This window comes from Nycticebus coucang, chromosome 14 (assembly GCF_027406575.1).
Source record: "Nycticebus coucang isolate mNycCou1 chromosome 14, mNycCou1.pri, whole genome shotgun sequence".
Lineage (NCBI taxonomy): Eukaryota > Metazoa > Chordata > Mammalia > Primates > Lorisidae > Nycticebus > Nycticebus coucang.
Window position 1 is genome coordinate 55,788,675 of NC_069793.1, and position 16,736 is coordinate 55,805,410.

General features: G+C 45.4%; 1 protein-coding gene across 8 annotated transcripts in view; it reads left to right on the forward strand.

Moving 5' to 3' along the window:
- Window positions 1–16,736, forward strand: part of DENND2B (DENN domain containing 2B) — a 173,717-nt gene that overhangs the window by 89,477 nt on the left and 67,504 nt on the right. The window contains exon 1 of one of the 8 annotated variants that reach the window (XM_053562345.1): window positions 1,854–2,026. The exons of the other annotated variants lie outside the window; for them this stretch is intronic. The gene's annotated coding sequence lies outside the window, so the exon portion shown is untranslated. Of the gene's footprint in view, window positions 1–1,853; window positions 2,027–16,736 lie in introns of those variants that run through there. 8 annotated transcript variants of the gene reach the window in all.

The window sequence follows — 16,736 nt, forward strand, 5'->3', positions numbered from 1 at the left end:
AAGATTACTTCTGGTTCTGTGATTCTGGGGGAAAAGAGTAACTGTACTGATGTGAATGTAGGGCATTTCCAACTTGCACAGCTTTTAGCACTTGGTTCACAGATTCTCTGACACCTGGGATGATTATCTGAGGTGGAGGTATTTGAAGAAGCTCTTGGCTGGGCTTTCTTTGCCATCATATTGCTTCCTTAGGCCACCTGTGACAGGTCTAAGGTGTGTCTGCCAGGAGGTCCCTTTGGTCCATATCAGTATCAAGTCAGTAATGGTTTCAGTCTCTGAGAGGCAGTCGGCCTTCCCTCCAGTCTGAGAGTGAGACATGGAAATACATGCCCTCCCCCCAAGTAAATGTACAGTATTTGTCTCCCCTTGGCAGGGAAAAATGAATTAGAATAGCCCTTTGTGTTTAGGATTTCAAATCTGCTTCAGGGTCTCATTTATATCCAGGCAATCCTCTTGGCTCTCCAAGGTAGGGAGCCTGGGATGGGGTGGAGTGGCACTCTGAAGGGAGCTTGGGATGGGGTGGAGGGGCACTCTGAAGGGAGCCTGGGATTCGGGGGAGTGGCACTCTGAAGGGAGCCTGGGATTGGGGGGACTGGCACTCTGAAGGGAGCCTGGGATGGGGTGGAGTGGCACTCTGAAGGGAGCCTGGGATGGGGGGGACTGGCACTCTGAAGGGAGCCTGGGATGGGGTGGAGTGGCACTCTGAAGGGAGCCTGGGATGGGGGGGAGTAGCACTCTGAAGGGAGCCTGGGATGGGGGGGAGTAGCACTCTGAAGGGAGCCTGGGATGGTGGGGAGTAGCACTCTGAAAGGGGCTGTGACTCACTAGTGGCTGGGCACTCGCTGTAAGGCATGTATCATGTGGCATTTATTACTACAGGAATTAAAGGACCAAGGTACATGTGAATGAGTTATGTATTTTTATAATTTACAAGATTATACCTATAATAGCAGCAGTCTGACTCATATTCTCATAATCTTTCCTGAATAGGAGAGAGAAGGATAGTCTGAGAATTACATATTACCCTGGAGAGGCCCAGGGGAGTTTCCTCCCATGTGACCCCAATCACCTCTGTAGTCAAATGGCTCAAAGGCTAGGAACCCCTTAGGAGAGAACTGGTCATTCTCTCCTTGGCTTAGGTCATGGATATGAGACCCTGTACCTGACCCTAAGGAGAGGTCATTGACTAGGGCTATTATTTATTTATTTATTTTTTTGAGACAGAGTCTCAAGCTGTCGCCCTGGGTAAGTGCTGTGGCGTCAACAGCTCACAGCAACCTGAAACTCTTGGGCTTAAGCAATTCTCTTGCCTCAGCCTCCCAAGTAGCTGGGCCTACAGGTGCCCGCCACAACACCCGGCTATTTTTTATTTTTGGTTGTAGTTGATGTTTGTCAGGCTCTGTCAGGTACCTAAGATTCAAACCCACCAGCTCCAGTGTATATGGCTGGCTCCCTAGCCACTTGAGCTACAGGTGCCAAGCCAACTAAGGCTATTATTGAATGGTGCTGGACCCAGCCTAGCTGATAAAACTTCAGAGCAGGACCGGGGCAATGCTACTCATGGTTGTCAGAGAGAACGATGGTTCTTGTAATAGAATTTATTTTAAACCACCAGACTTCTTGGGAAGACTGAAGGAGAGGCAGGAAGACCTCATCCAGCTGGATATCATGTCCCACCTTAGCCCCCACGGGTATTACAGCAAGCTGCCTGTTAGTCTGGTGGTTGACTTCCCTCCCTATCTTCAGGGTTTAGGTGAGCCGCTCCCACAAGGCTGGAGCATGGGGGACGGTATTGTTTTCCTCACTGTGTCCTCAGTGACTGGCCTAGTACCTGGCACAGAGCAAGCGCTTGGTCATTGTTTGTGGATTGAATGGTTTCCCAGCCTGAGCTTAAGTGGAACTTGGACTGGGCCTTGGAGCATGACTAGGAATTGGATAAGCAGAGAGGAAGGAAAGTACTCCAGGCTGGCAGTGGTTAGAACACAAAAACATGGAGGCACATAAACGGAGATGTTTGGAGTTGAAGGTATCCTTCCTAGAGAGAGAAGTACATTTGTGTGTGTGTGTGTGTCTGTCTGTCTGTCCAGGCAAGTCTGTGTATCTTCATGTGCACAAGTGTGTGTTTTGGGGGATAGGATGGGAATTGGTTGAGGAGGGAAGTGAGATTGGAGGAACTGGAGGAATCTGGGTCTGGTGTGCTTGGTAGGTTAAGGAGCCCAAAAGAATGATATGATAGTATTAATGTTCCAGGATCGTTAGCCTGCCATTTATGAGCAGGGAGGACTGAGGATGGCAGAATAAAGAGGAATTAGCAATACAGTAGTATTAATAAATGTTTAACATTTATTTGGTGCCTTCTCTCGGCTGTACTCCTTGAAGTGCTCTCTATATCACCAGAGATCATTGCTGTAAACTAGGTATGAGGTGATATGCTGAGGAAAAATTGCAAAGACAAGGACATAGTTCATTAGCTTCTTCGTATTTGGTTATATTTGGGTCTTACTTGGTTAAATATGTAATGGCTCCAAGGACATCCTCCTGGGCTCTGCTTTCTAAAACTTGTCCTTGAAACTGCTGGAGTTGTTATCTGGCTTGGTTGGGGCTATTGGGCTTTTGTATACTCTCTGCCAGGAACTAATGTCCTTGGGCCTCAGCTGGGGTGTGTCCCCAATCCAGCCATCTGGAAAGTCAGAGCAACTAGCCACTAGAATGTGCCCATTAGTGCTTCCAGGGGTTACAACCTGTCAGTGGAATCCTAAGCCTGGGAACTGCTTCTCTCACAAGGCTTTTCAAAGTTGGAACAGGCTGACTGTTTTAGCACTGACTGCTCCCTTATTTGGACACTAAATTTTCAGGGTGAGATTGGACTTCTCCTTTGTTTGGGGAGATTTTTTTTTTTTTTGTAGAGACAGAGTCTCACTTTGTCACCCTCAGTAGAGTGCTGTGGCATCACACAGCTCACAGCAACCTCCAACTCCTGGGCTTAAGCGATTCTCTTGCCTCAGCCTCCCGAGTAGCTGGGACTACAGGCGCCCGCCACAACGCCCGGCTATTTTTTTGTTGCAGTTTGGCCGGGGCCGGGTTTGAACCCATCACCCTCAGCAGATGGGGCCGGCGCCCTACTCACTGAGCCACAGGTGCTGCCCCTGGGGAGAATTTTTTAAGTATTGGATATCCTGTGAGTGATCTTCAAGGAAGTAACATGATATCAGAGCCATACCTTTCTTCACCTGATTTTTTTCTACCTAGGTCTCTAACCCATCTACTTAATAGGAGCGGAATGGGGTTCCTGGCCTGTCCACTCACCTCAATCTCCCTATGGGAAGAGTGGATAATATTACTGTGGTGCTAAGAGGCAGGACAGCTGAGGCTTACGAGTCTGGCTCCAGAGGTTGGGGGCAACTTCATGCCCAGCCTTGGGACTTGTCTCTTGGCTTTGGGGAACTTGCTGTGCCCCAGAGACTTGGTAGATTTGTAGCTCATGTGGGGCCGGGAGGGGGAGCAGGGCTCAGGAGGGGTAGAAGGCAGTGGTGCTACCAAGGGTAAAGAATCTTTTGTGGCAATTCAGAGAGTTTACTTCCTTTGCTCACACCCTCTCTGTGGACAACTAATCCTTCCAGGAGCCCAACTCTGTCAACCTCTGGCTTTCCTTCTGATTAACCCCTGCAAACCTCAAGAAAGTAATTCAGCTAATGGCAGTGACATTGGATCCTAATGGAGGAAGGGGAAACAGGAAGGAGAACATGTTTCTGTCAACAAAGGTGTGCTTTCACTAGTTGGGACTTGCTATAGGCAGTCCTCAGCCCTTTGGATGATTCCTGTGCTTTGGGCTCAAATTGTCATGCTGTATAGAAGAAGCTGCAAGACATACAAACAGGCAGGGCCTCCAGCTGTAATATCTAACACCCCAGGTGAAGGCTGATTAAGCTGAGAAACTGCTAGAAAGAAAGCACATTGGCAGTGATGGGTAAGTCCTTAACATGCATTGTCTTACTTAATCCGCACAACAACACTTCATGGCTGGGACTGTCATTTCTGCTTTACAAGTGAGGAAACAAACTTGTGTAACTCCCCCAAAGTTTCCTAGCTAGTAGAGGCGGAAGTTTATACCCCAGTACTACTCTTTTCCTATTATTTCTTGTAGAGGAAACCATGGCAAACTGCCATTTTTAATAAACTTTTTGTTTTAAAATAGTTTTAGATTTACAGAAAAGTTACAGGGATAATACAGAGAGTTCTCATAGACCCTGCAAGCCATTAGCTCCTCCCCCCTTTTCTGGTTTATGAGGATTCATTGGGGGTGGGGAACAGATTTGGAATGAGGAAATTTTTTCCAAAGATTCCAACTTGGTGATTTTTTAGCAAGGATTTATTATTATTATTATTATTTTATTTTACTATTAAATCATAGTTGTATACATTAATGCGATCATGGGGCACCATAGCGTGGATTTTTTGAGAGTCCATCAGAGTAAATTATTTCTTCCCCAGTTCTACTCTTTCTCAGATCTGCTAGACTGGGTTGAACCTGGCTCTGACTTCTGGTTTCAAAGTTGAATACTTTCTAACTTGCTCAACAGGGTCAGATGGTCTTGAGTTTCAGAGAGTTAGGGAAGACCGGTAGCTATGGGGTTAGCCTCTAGTGGCTTCCAGACACTCTTCTGTATGATGGGGCTATGACAGGGGAGTGTTAATATTTTCAGCTGATGTTTGATGGCCTGGAGCCAGAGCCCTCCTGAGGGACAGAGGCAGCATTTCTGTGGTGAGGCCTCTTTGCTTGATGCTCTCTCACGTCTGTCATTGTGTGGTGCCAGAGTGGTTCAAGGTCGTTGCTGCTCTGGTCCTAGGCCTTGGTTTGCAGGCAGGCAGGCTGGCTGTGGGCAGAGTGATACCCAGGAGCAGCTAGTATGTGCTTTGCTTTGGGTCCAGGCACATTCTCCATTTAAGGGAAAGGGGTCTGCAATCTTCTTGGCTCTGGGTGTGAATGGGCTGGCCTGACGTTTGCTCATGGCCTTTGCTGGGTATGCTTTTTCAATGAGATCATTCCAGAATTACATTCCTATGAAATTATATTTCACTCAAGATGTGAAGCTGGATTTGTGTAAAAGCATTGGCACTAAACTCAGGGCTCAGAGCGGGGCAGAAATGAGACTAGGGATAAACAGCTCTTTTTTAGGAGGAGGAGAAAGACGGAAGGAGAGAGAAAACAGTTGTTAAAGGATTTTGCATTTAAAATTGGTATGCTATAAGCATACCCAGGCAATCAGGATTGCCACTCAGCCCATGGAAAGGCAGTCTTTTTTTTTTTTTTTTTTCTGTAGAGACAGAGTTTCACTTTATTGCCCTTGGTAGAGTGCCATAGCATCACACAGCTCACAGCAACCTCCAACTCCTGGGCTTAGGCGATTCTCCTGCCTCAGCCTCCCGAGTAGCTGGGACTACAGGCACCGGCCACAATGCCCAGCTATTTTTGTGTTGCAGTTTTGGCCAGGGCTGGGTTTGAACCCGCCACCCTCCGTATATGGGGCTGGCGCCTTGCTCACTGAGCCACAGGTGCCACCCGGAAAGGCAGTCTTAATGTTTGTTGTCCCAGCCACCCCCAGCTAGTATTGGCTCAACAGGAGCCAGTGGAGGGGGATGCCCTTGAGGCTTCAGTGTGTAAGGTTTCTGGAAAGCTCACAAGGCCCAGGTATCTCCTTGTCGTAGCATTCAAGGCCCATCCCTGTCTTCTATTTTGCCCCTCCTCCCACATCCATTATCTCTCTTTTTCTTTCTTTCTTACTCACTCTATTATTATCTATTATCTTTGATGTATTTCTATACATAATACTCCTAACCCCATACTTGTGGGTTTTTCCCCCCACAATGGTGGTCATTTCTCCAGCTCTCTGGACACCAACTGAGTGTCTTTACTATTAATTCTGTTTCCACACTAATTAGCTAGAGTTAGGACAATTCCCACAGTTAAAGGATTAGTCCCGCAAGGCTGCCCCCACTTTAGATACCAATCACAAGTCCAGGCCACCCATATTTCTGACCAACTAGCTATAAAATCCCTTAGGATTGGTAATTCGCTAGAATAGCTCACAGGACTCAGATAAATAGTTTACTTACTATTAACATTAGTCTTACTTACTATTAGTTTAATATCAAGGATACAACTCAGGAACAGACAAATGGGAAAGATGCATGGGCACATGTGTCCACATGCAGAGCTCCCGTGCTCTCTCAGGGTGTACCACCCTGCTCAGCACCTTGATGTGTCCACCGACCTGCAAGCTCTCTCAACTCTGAAGACTGAAGGTTTTTATGGAGGTTTCATTATATAGGTGTGCTGTGGTTTGGATGTCCCCTTCAAAGCTCGTGTTGAAATTTAATTGCCATGTTGAAGGTATTAAGAGGTGGGACTAAGAGGTGCTTTGGCTGTGAGGGATCCATCCTCTTGAATGGATTAATGCACTTATCTTGGGAGTGGGTTCTTGATATAAAAAAGCTCAGCCCCCTCTGGCCTCTGTCTTTTTTTTTTTGTAGAGACAGAGTCTCACTTTACAGCCCTCGGTAGAGTGCCGTGGCGTCACACAGCTCACAGCAACCTCCAGCTCTTGGGCTTACGTGATTCTCTTGCCTCAGCCTCCCGAGCAGCTGGGACTACAGGCGCCCGCCACATCGCCCGGCTATTTTTTTGTTGCAGTTTGGCCGGGGCTGGGTTTGAACCCGCCACCCTCGGCATATGGGGCCGGCGCCCTACTCACTGAGCCACAGGCGCCGCCCTGGCCTCTGTCTTTTGTGTGTTCTCTTGCCCTTCCACTCCACCTTTATGGGATGATGCCATAAGAAGTTTCTCACCAGATGTGGCCTCTCTGTCTTAGACTTCTCAGTCTTCAGAACTATAAGAAGTAAATCTCTGTTCTTTATAAATTAGCCAGTCTGTGGCATTCTGTTATTGGAACACAAAATGGACTGTGACAAGGCATGATTGATTAGATCACTGGGCACTGGTCATTGGCTCACTCGCCAGCCCCTTTTTTCTCCCTGAGGAGGTCAAGGGATTAAGGCTGAAAGCTCCAGTATTCTACTCCTGTCTTGGTCTTTTTTTGGCTAGCAATCTTTTCCCGAAAGCCTACTAGGGGCTCACCAACACTTACCTCATTAGCATAAACTCAGGTATGGTTGAGGGACTTGTTAGAAATAACAAAATAGCTCCTCTCATTCCATCACTCAGGAGAAGCCAAGGGGTTTTGAAGCTCTATGCCAAGAACCAGAAGAAAATGAAATATATATAAATATACTCATTATTATATCACAATAACCCCCCTCCCCAGACACACCACAAACCTTCTGCCTGCTGGCAGTATGAGATTATCAGACTCCATACTCTGATTCTGCCTTATTTGTATGCCTGTGTATATACTATTCCCTTGGTTTGGAGTGTCCTGTTCTCCCCTTGTTTGCTGACAGAACTCCTCTCACTCTAAAACTCACTTCAGCATTGCCTTTTCTGAAATCTTTTGTGCTGCCATCAGAATTATTTTCTGGTACCTTTGTGCTAGCACTGCCTCTTACTCATCCCACTGTTCTGTGTTTCTCCTTTAGTATGTTTTAAGGGAAAGGAATTTTCCCCCATACTTAATATAGGGGTAGGTAAAGAGTAGGTGCTCATGAAATTATTGTTGAAGAAAGAAACTAAATGATTTCAAGAATTGGAGATAAGTGGGAGTCATGTACTGCAGGCAAGGCAAGCCACGTAATGGTGCCAGGAGACCAGAGTCAGACTGGCAAAAAAGGTGGTGGTGTGTGTGTCTCCACGCACACAGCAGGGAGAAGTTTGAGGAGCGGCAGTGTAGAGAGCCTGTGAGTTCTGGGTTCCGTAGACAAATTATAGGATTGGGTTTCACTTAAGGTTAGATGAAACTACCTTTTGGGCAATCTTTGCAAAATTGCAGCATGAAGGGAAAGAGCTCTAGATTTGGAATTGGGGATCCTGGGTTGTGGTGATAATACTCTTGATAATGATGGTAGCTCTGAACCATTCTAAGCACTTTACACACCTTAATTCACTTATTCTTATAATAACTGTAAGAGGTACCTACTATTAATTGCTGACATATGAAGAAACTGAGTTCACACAGCTACAAAGCAGCGCTAAACTTGGTTCTGCACTCAGTAGTTGAGTGAATTTGGGGCCAGACATATAGCCACCCCGAGCCCAAGTCTCCTTCTTTGTGAAATGAAAGTAATACCTATTGCATTTAATCTCCTGGGCTTATTGGTAGACTGAACTGAGATAATATATGAATGCGTTTTTGCAAAATATAAAGCAGTGGTTCTCAGCCTTCCTAGTGCCGCGAGCCTTTAATCTAGTTCCTCTGGGTCACGACCCATAGGTTGAGAACCACTGCTCTGAAGTCCTTGGGCTTTTACTTACTGTGTATGCTGCGCTAAGAGTGGGCCACAGGTGTTATTTCATAGCTGCATGGGGCTGGCCGGTGGCAGTATCATTGATTATATTTTGGATCAGGATTTGAGCTGCCATTAAAGAAAATCAAGAGGCTGGTTTTTATTGGATTTAAATATTTATGTGAAATGTGGCGAGGGGCAGATCTTTTATGCTGAGCTAACCCTTCCCTCCTAACCAGGGAAGTAGTGGGGAAGCTGTAGGTGGGCATTTTTACAGGGGAGCATTAGGAGCAGGGAGGCCACTGCAGCTGGTGGCAGAAAGGCTGGCTCGGAGAGGGGGCTGTGTCCATTTTCAGAACCCAGCGACACAGTAACTACTGTGGGGTAGGGTCTGTGATCCTTTTTCTCTCAGGTGAGAAACTTGTAGGGAATTTTAGAAATTGGTTTATATTGCTGTTGCCTTGGTAATGGAGACTATGTCCACTGCTATCACTGGATGCACAAATGTGCCAACACTTGGATTTGGCAGGGGGAGGAAAGGGCTGCTCTCCATGAGCAGCCAAGGAGGGGCAGTGTGGCCCTTCTGAGGCACATTGCCAGTAGTACCCTCTGGACCTGTAGCTTCTTCCATGAGATCTGAGCTCATGTTGCCTCTAGGCCTGAGAGCTGCTGGGATTGGCCATGATGCCTGTGTGAATAATTATAGGTCACTGAACAGAACCACTAGTCAACTACATCCCTCAAAAATGCCTAATTGTAGGCTACAAATATGAAAATATACAAGAGCTTAAATACACGTCATACCTCATTACAAAGAGCAATGACATGAGTCATCTGTGACTTGGGTGGCTTTAGAGTGCTGGGAGCCACTTGGGGAGCATGCTGACTGGTCCAGGAGAAGGCAGGAGGCTCATTCCTCAGGCTTACCACAGGGAGATTGGGAACTTTGTGACTGTATCCTGCGGGTCAGGTCCGCAGTTACGCGGCTAAACTGACTGATAACCCAAAGGTGGGTTTGAGGCATCTTTGGTAGTTGCTTCCAGAGCCAGTTTACAAACCACATTAGAAAACATCACATTTGAGGCTCGCCGTCTGTAGCACAGTGGTTATGATGCTGGCCACATACACTGAGGCTGGTGGGTTCGAACCTGGCCTGGGCCAGTTAAACAATGACAACTACAACAACAAAAGCTGGGCGTTGTGGCAGGCACCTGTAGTCCCAGCTACTTGGGAGGTTGAGGCAAGAGAATTGCTTAAGCCCAAGAGTTTGAGGTTGCTGTGACCTGTGACACCATGGCACTCTACTGAGGGCACTCACTTTAAGATAGTCATAGTGAGACTATCTTTAAAAAAAAAAAAAAAAAAATCTATCTATCTATCTATCTATCACATTTGAGCCAGTCATAGTGGTTCACGCCTTAATCCTAGCAGTCTGGGAGGCCGAGGAGGGTGGATGGCTTGAGTTCAGGAGTTTGAGTCCAGCCTGAACAAGAGTAGGACTTGGGAGGCTGATGCAAGAGGAATGCTTGAGCCCAGGAGTTTGAGGTTGCTGTGAGCTGTAATGCCACCAAACTCTACCCACTGTACCCAGGGAGACTCTCAAAAAAAAAAAAAAACCCAAAAAAACAAAAAACAAAAGAAAGAAAGTAGACCTTTGGGTTTGTGAATCTAATAATTTTGGATATAACTATTTCAAACACTCCTGAAGGCCTGTGAAATAAAAGTAGTTTATAAATTACTGGCACCCAGCTTTGAAACAAGTGCTTAAGGACTTAGGGAAGCAGGATGCCTCACTGCAAGGGGTCTTCTCTTATTGCCCAGCATTAGAATATCTTCTGAGCACTGTAAACCTCATTCACAATTACCTGAACATTTATGGGGAAGGTAAAACTAAAACCGGTTGGGACAGAGATTCCCTTTTTTTTTCGAGACAGAGTCTCCCTTTGTTGCCCAGGCTAGAGTGTGGTGGCATCAGCCTAGCTCACAGCAATCTCAAACTCCTGGGTTTAAGCAATCCTCCTGCCTCCGCCTCCTGAATAGCTGGGAATATTGGCGCCAGCCACCATGCCTGGCTTATTGGAATTTAAGAATAAAAACTTGCTCATTTTAGCCTCTCTGGATCTTCTTGTCTGAAGTCTCTTTGGGGGACCGTAGAAAACACATTTTATCCTTTTTTCACATGAGAGCCTTTCTGAATTCCCAAGGCAATTATCCCCCTCCCCCTCCATAGTCTTCTTTTCTCCAGGGTAAACATTCTCAGTTCCTTCAGTCATTTCTCCTATGACATGCCTCTGAGTGCCCTCTCCATCCTGGTCACTATCCTTAGGACACAGTCCAAATGACAAAGTCTGTCTCTCTGCCAGTGTGGAGTCCACACAGAATACAATATCCCAAACATTTATTTCCAGGGAGAGTTCCAGCCTGGACCCTCTCCTCCTTTTCTGCTTTTCTCTACTTACTGTGGGCCCAGGTGAGAGATGATGGAAAGAGAAGGTCCTGTACTTGGAAAACATCTTCATGTTTGGCCAGTTCTGGAGTTGAAAACCCCTTTCTTTTGTCTTCTCTCTGTGCACCCTACTCTCACTTGGTATAGGCGAATCTATACACGGCTTTGCTGCCAGTGACTTGCCTTTCCTTTTCTGAGTCACTGCCCTTCATTACCAGGGAAATTAGCATGAAAAGCAAATTCTAGCTCTATAACTGTATTTTATTCTTGTCCTTTGTCACATTCTCCACCCAACCTCCATCTAAAGTGACAAAAGTTGAGTCCTCCGGCAGAGCCTGTGGCTCAAGGAGTAGGGCGCTAGCCCTATATGCCGGAGGTGGCGGGTTTAAACCCAGCCCTGGCCAGAAACTGCTAAAAAAGAAAAGAAAAGAAAAAGTTGAGTCCCGTGACATCACAACAGTTGGCTATTATATCAATAGCTGTGATGTCACCAACAGCTATTGATGATATACAGGGAAGAATGGAGGGAGGGAGTGTAGCTGGCAAGAAAACCCCTTGGGAACAAAGAAGTTATTATCATGCAAATCTTTACCCAAAGAACCTGAGTTGGCCTCTCAGTGGAAGCCCTCTCCTTGGTTTGCATAACTCCCTCTCTCTGTGGATTAATGGTTTGGTTTGTGGACTTTGCCCAAGTCTGAACATGTGTGGAAGTCCCCTGCTGGTCAGCTGGCTTCTGGGGTGGCTTTGGGTTTTATTCATGAGGTTGGTGCTGAATAGAGCTTTTCAGGGAGTGAGTTCAGAGGGGAGCCTGGGAGCCTGGGGTGAGGCTGACACAGATGTGCAGGGCAGGTGGGCCAAGAGGAAGCTGATGTGCAGCCACTTCTGTTCAGGTAGAGGGGCTGTTCTGCCGCCAGCTCTGAGAAACCTGAGTGTGCTATCTGTTGGCCTGAGCATTGCTTCCTGCCTGCTTCTGGGGCAGGGTTGGGTCTGCCTTGAGAAGCCCTATTGGCTTCATGAACAGAGACTTAAAAACACCTTCTTCATCCATGGGCCTTAGTGTTTCTGTGATTTTTTTTTTTTATAGTAGTCATAGAACAAAATATATAAGTTTAACTTGTTAAGTAGTTAGCTTTAACACATTGACTGCCATGCTAAAAATATTATTTTCTTTCTTTGGGGCCATGGTGTTTTATTAGGTCAAGATAGTTTAAGAGGTCTATGAGTTATATATGTTTCATAAGGCCCCAACCTCAAAACTAGCATAAGTTAAATACAACTCACATGGCAGTTATTGTGTTAAACAATTTAATAATTATTTATGTCCTAACAACTGACTGGCCATCTGAAAAAATGATACACATAAATTGAAGGGAAAAGTTTTTTGGTTGTTTTTTTTTTTTTCATTCTTAAATAACAGCAGTTGCTCACTAATGGGATATACTGGGCGCTGCGTGGATAGCTCAGACCTTGGAATCAGATTAGTGCCTTCCTCATTTCTGGTTCCACATTGCTTTTCACACGGTACTTGCATTTTATCATAGCAACTGTGAAACCCCCAGCTTCACAAAGAAATGACATCATTGAAAAGAATGTAGTGTAACATAATGAACCCATTAGGGAATCTGACAAATGTTGAGTGTTGATTTGTTTCCCTCAAAAATTTAAAATATTTTGCAGCATCCCTGTGAATTTACCACCGTTCTCTGGGGTATCTCAGCACACTATTTGAGAAACACAGACCCGTATTTGCCAAAACACTTGCTCTGCTTGAAGGAGGTACAAGAGGCAAAGGCTGTCTTCATAATGACCCTTAACGGAGTCAGATAGATGGACACACTCCACTTGTCTGTAGTCTTACCCCCAGGAGAACTGCATTGTAGGGGGAAGCGTTTCTTTGACCAGGGTCTGTGTGTGTGAGCTCCTCCACCCCTAGGTGGGGAAGAATGATGTTGAACATCTGTTTATTTTGTATTGACTCAAAGCCCTCTGAACTAGATGGCTTAAAGAAACATGGAATTTTAACACCAGGAATTTGGGGAACAGCCATTGGACTTTCTTCCATTCGTTTTCTAACTCTATCCAGACAGAGCTGGGCTACAGGGTTGTATTTGGGATGGAATGTAGCTTCCTGCCACAAGATACAACAGAGAACAGTGGGCTCTGGTATCATAGAACCTAGTGCCAACCTCTCCAGTCTCTGGAGTCTGCCACTTACTGTGATATTCTGAGCAAACTACTTAACCTCCCTGAGCCTGGGTTTCTTTATCCATAAAACAAAGAGAAAGACAGCTGCTATCTTATATAGTCATTAACATCGATTAAATGAAATAAGTTTTGCAGAACCAGCAGAGCCCGGCCATGTAGGTTTACTTTCTTGTATCATCTTCCAAAATTGAGGAACAAAGGGGCTTGTCTCTAAAAGGAAATCGAGCCCTGATGATGTAAGATGTACAGCTTGAGAGTTACTCTCTACTGCTACTATTTATTTATTTAGAGACAAGGTCTTACTCTTTTGCCCAGGCTAGAGTACAGTAGCATCATTGCCGTGCTCTGAAAACTTAAAGTACTGGGCTTATGTCATCTTCCCACCTCAGCTTCCCGAGTAGCTGGAACTATAGGGGTGCCACCACTCCTGGCTATTTTTTTTTTTTTTCTTTAAGAGATGGGGGTCTTGCGGCGCCTGTGGCTCAAGGAGTAGGGCGCCGGTCCCATATGCCGGAGGTGGCAGGTTCAAACCCAGCCCTGGCCAAAAACCACACACATACACACACACAAAAAAAGAGATGGGGGTCTTGCTATATTGCTTAGGCTTATCTCGAACTCTTAGCCTCAGATGATCCTCCAGTCTTGGCCTGCCTTTACTACTTCTTGATAATCTTGTTCTATGAATCTAATCTTCCCAATTTTACTGAGCTGTGCATTCTGTCCATTATTTTATTTTATGTTATTTTATTATTATTATTAGTGAGACAGAATCTCAAGCTGCCACCCTGTGTAGAATGACGTGGCATCATAACTCACAGCTACCTCTAACTTGGGCTCAAACGATGCTCTTGCCTCAGTTTTTCTTTTTTTTAGTAGAGACAGGGGTCTCACTTTTGCTCAGGCTGGTCTCAAACTCATAAGTGAAAGGTTATAGGGTCAAAGATGAAAGATTATTCCCAGGTGTGAGACACAAGGACAACAGAGGCCTGGTTTGTGCAGTGAAAATGGCTTTATTCCACCTGGGATACAGACGAGGTGAGATTTCCAACCCGGAAGAAATCTACACGTGGGTAATGGCAAACGGGGTTTTTGAAGGTCAGGAGGTGGGGATTGGCAGATTCCCTTTCCTGGGTTGGACATCCTTGTAAGGGTAGGGGTTGGCCCATTTACCTTTCCCAGGTGGGACATCCTGTGGGAGAGGGTAGGGGGTTGATTTTTTTAGGTGGGTCCACCCTATTTGGGCAAGGTTTGATCCTATCAGTGAGCTCAGTCAATCCACTTGCGGCCTCCCAGAGTGCTAGGATTACAGGCATGAGCCACCTCACCCGGCCTGTCCACTATTTTTTTTTTTTTTTTTTAGTGAGGTTTATTAATTAATGAATTTATTTATTTTGAGGCAGAGTTTTACTATGTTGCCCTCGGTAGAGTGCTGTGATGTCACAGTTCACAGCAACTTCAAACTCTTGGGCTTAAGCAATTCTCTTGCCTCGGCCTCCCAAGTAGCTGGGACTACAGGCACCCATCACAATGCCTGGCTATTTTGTTGTTGTTGTTGTTGTCATTATTGTTTAGCAGGCCCCGGCCAGGCTCAAACTCACTCAAACTCACCAGCCCCGGTGCATGTGGCCAACGCCCTAACCACTGAGCTACAACGATTTTTTTTTTTTTTTTGTAGAGACAGAGTCTCACGTTACCGCCCTCGGTAGAGTGCCATGATGTCACACGGCTCACAGCAACCTCTAGCTTTTGGGCTTACGCGATTCTCTTGCCTCAGCTTCTCGAGCAGCTGGGACTACAGGCGCCTGACACAACGCCCGGCTATTTTTTGGTTGCAGTTTGGCCAAGGCTGGGTTTGAACCCGCTACCCTCGGTATATGGGGCCGGCGCCCTACTCACTGAGCCACAGGCGCCACCCAACAATTTCCTTTTTCTTTAGTGATGGAGCCTTACTGTGTTGGGCCTAGGTGGGCCTCGAACTCTGGGCTTAAGCGTTCTTCCTGCCTTCAGCCTCTCAAGTTGCTGAGATTACAGGCATGAGCCACTGTGCCTGGTTTATTTTAAAACATTTGAGTGAAATATATTTTACAAACATGATAGTATATATGTATCCAGCTCAATAGATTTTTACAGTTCAACCATGTAACTAATACCTAAATCAAGAAACAAAGTATTATCAATGTCCGAGAATCCTGTCTCCCTCTGGGTAACCCCCCCACACCCACCCATAGGTAACGACTATCCTGACTTCTAATTGCATAGATTTTTCTGTTTTTATATATCCTACAAATAGGATTATGTAATATGTACTCTTGTTATCTAGCTCTTTTGATCAACATAATATGTGAGGGATTTATCCATGTTGGTGTATGTAGCCATAGATTGTTCATTCTCATTGCTGTGTAGTAGCCCATCCAATAATTCCTTTCCGTTCTTCTGCTGATGAGCATTTGGGTAGTTTTTAGTTTATAGTCACTGTAATAGTGCTGCTATGGGGAGTCTAGTATTTGTCTTTTGGTGTGTGTGTATTGCATTTCTGTTGGGTATATATGCAGGAAAGGAATTGCTGGGTCATAAGGTATGCGTGTGTTTAGCTTTAGAATACAATACCCAGTGTTCTTTCAAAGTGGTAGTATTATTTAGTAATTTACATTTTCTTTATCAGTGTTTGAGAGTTCCAGTTGCTTCACGTCCTTGCTAACTTTAGGTATTTTCTACCTTTTTACTTTTATCCATTCCAGTTGGTACATTATCATTAATGATATCACATTGAGGTTATACTTTGCATTTCCTTGATGACTAATGAAGTTATAACTTTCTGTGTATCTTTTGGCCATTTGGATATCCTTTCTGGTGAAGTAGCTGTTCTAGTCTTTTGCATTTTTCTTCTGGGTTGAATTGATATGTAGGGAGTTCTTTATATATACTGAATATGAGTCCTTTGTTGGATAGATCTACTGGGAATATTTTCTCTCATTCTGTAGGTTTCCCTTCACTCTCTAAATGGCATTTTAAAAAATGAATAAATTTCTTATTTAATATAGTGTAATTTGGCTCAGCACCCATAGCACAGTGGTTATGGTCCTGGTTACATACACTGAGGCTGGTGGGTTTGAGCCCGGCCTGGACCAGCTAAATAACAATGACAACTACAACAAAAAAATAAGTGGGTGTTGGGCGGTGCCTGTGGGTCAGTGAGTAGGGCACCAGCCCCATATGCCGAGGGTGGTGGGTTCAAACCCAGCCCTGGCCAAACTGCAACCAAAAAATAGCCAGGCGTTGTGGCGGGTGCCTGTAGTCCCAGCTGCTCGGGAGGCTGAGGAAAGAGAATCGTGTAAGCCCAAGAGTTAGAGGTTGCTGTGAGCCGTATGATGTCATGGCACTCTACACGAGGGCGGTACAGTGAGAATCTGTCTCTACAAAAAAAAAAAAAAAATAGCTGGGTGTTGTGGCGGGCGCCTGTAGTCCTAGCTACTTGGGAGGCTGAGGTAAGAGAATCACTTAAGCCCAAGAATTTGAGATTGCTGTGAGCTGTGACGCCATAGCACTCTACCAAGGGAGACATAGTGAGACTCTGTCTCCAATATATATATATATATATATATAATCTAATTTATCAGTGTTTCCCATTTCCCATTATAATAATCACTTTTGGTGTCCCTATTTGAGTAATCTCTGCTTGCTTCAAAAT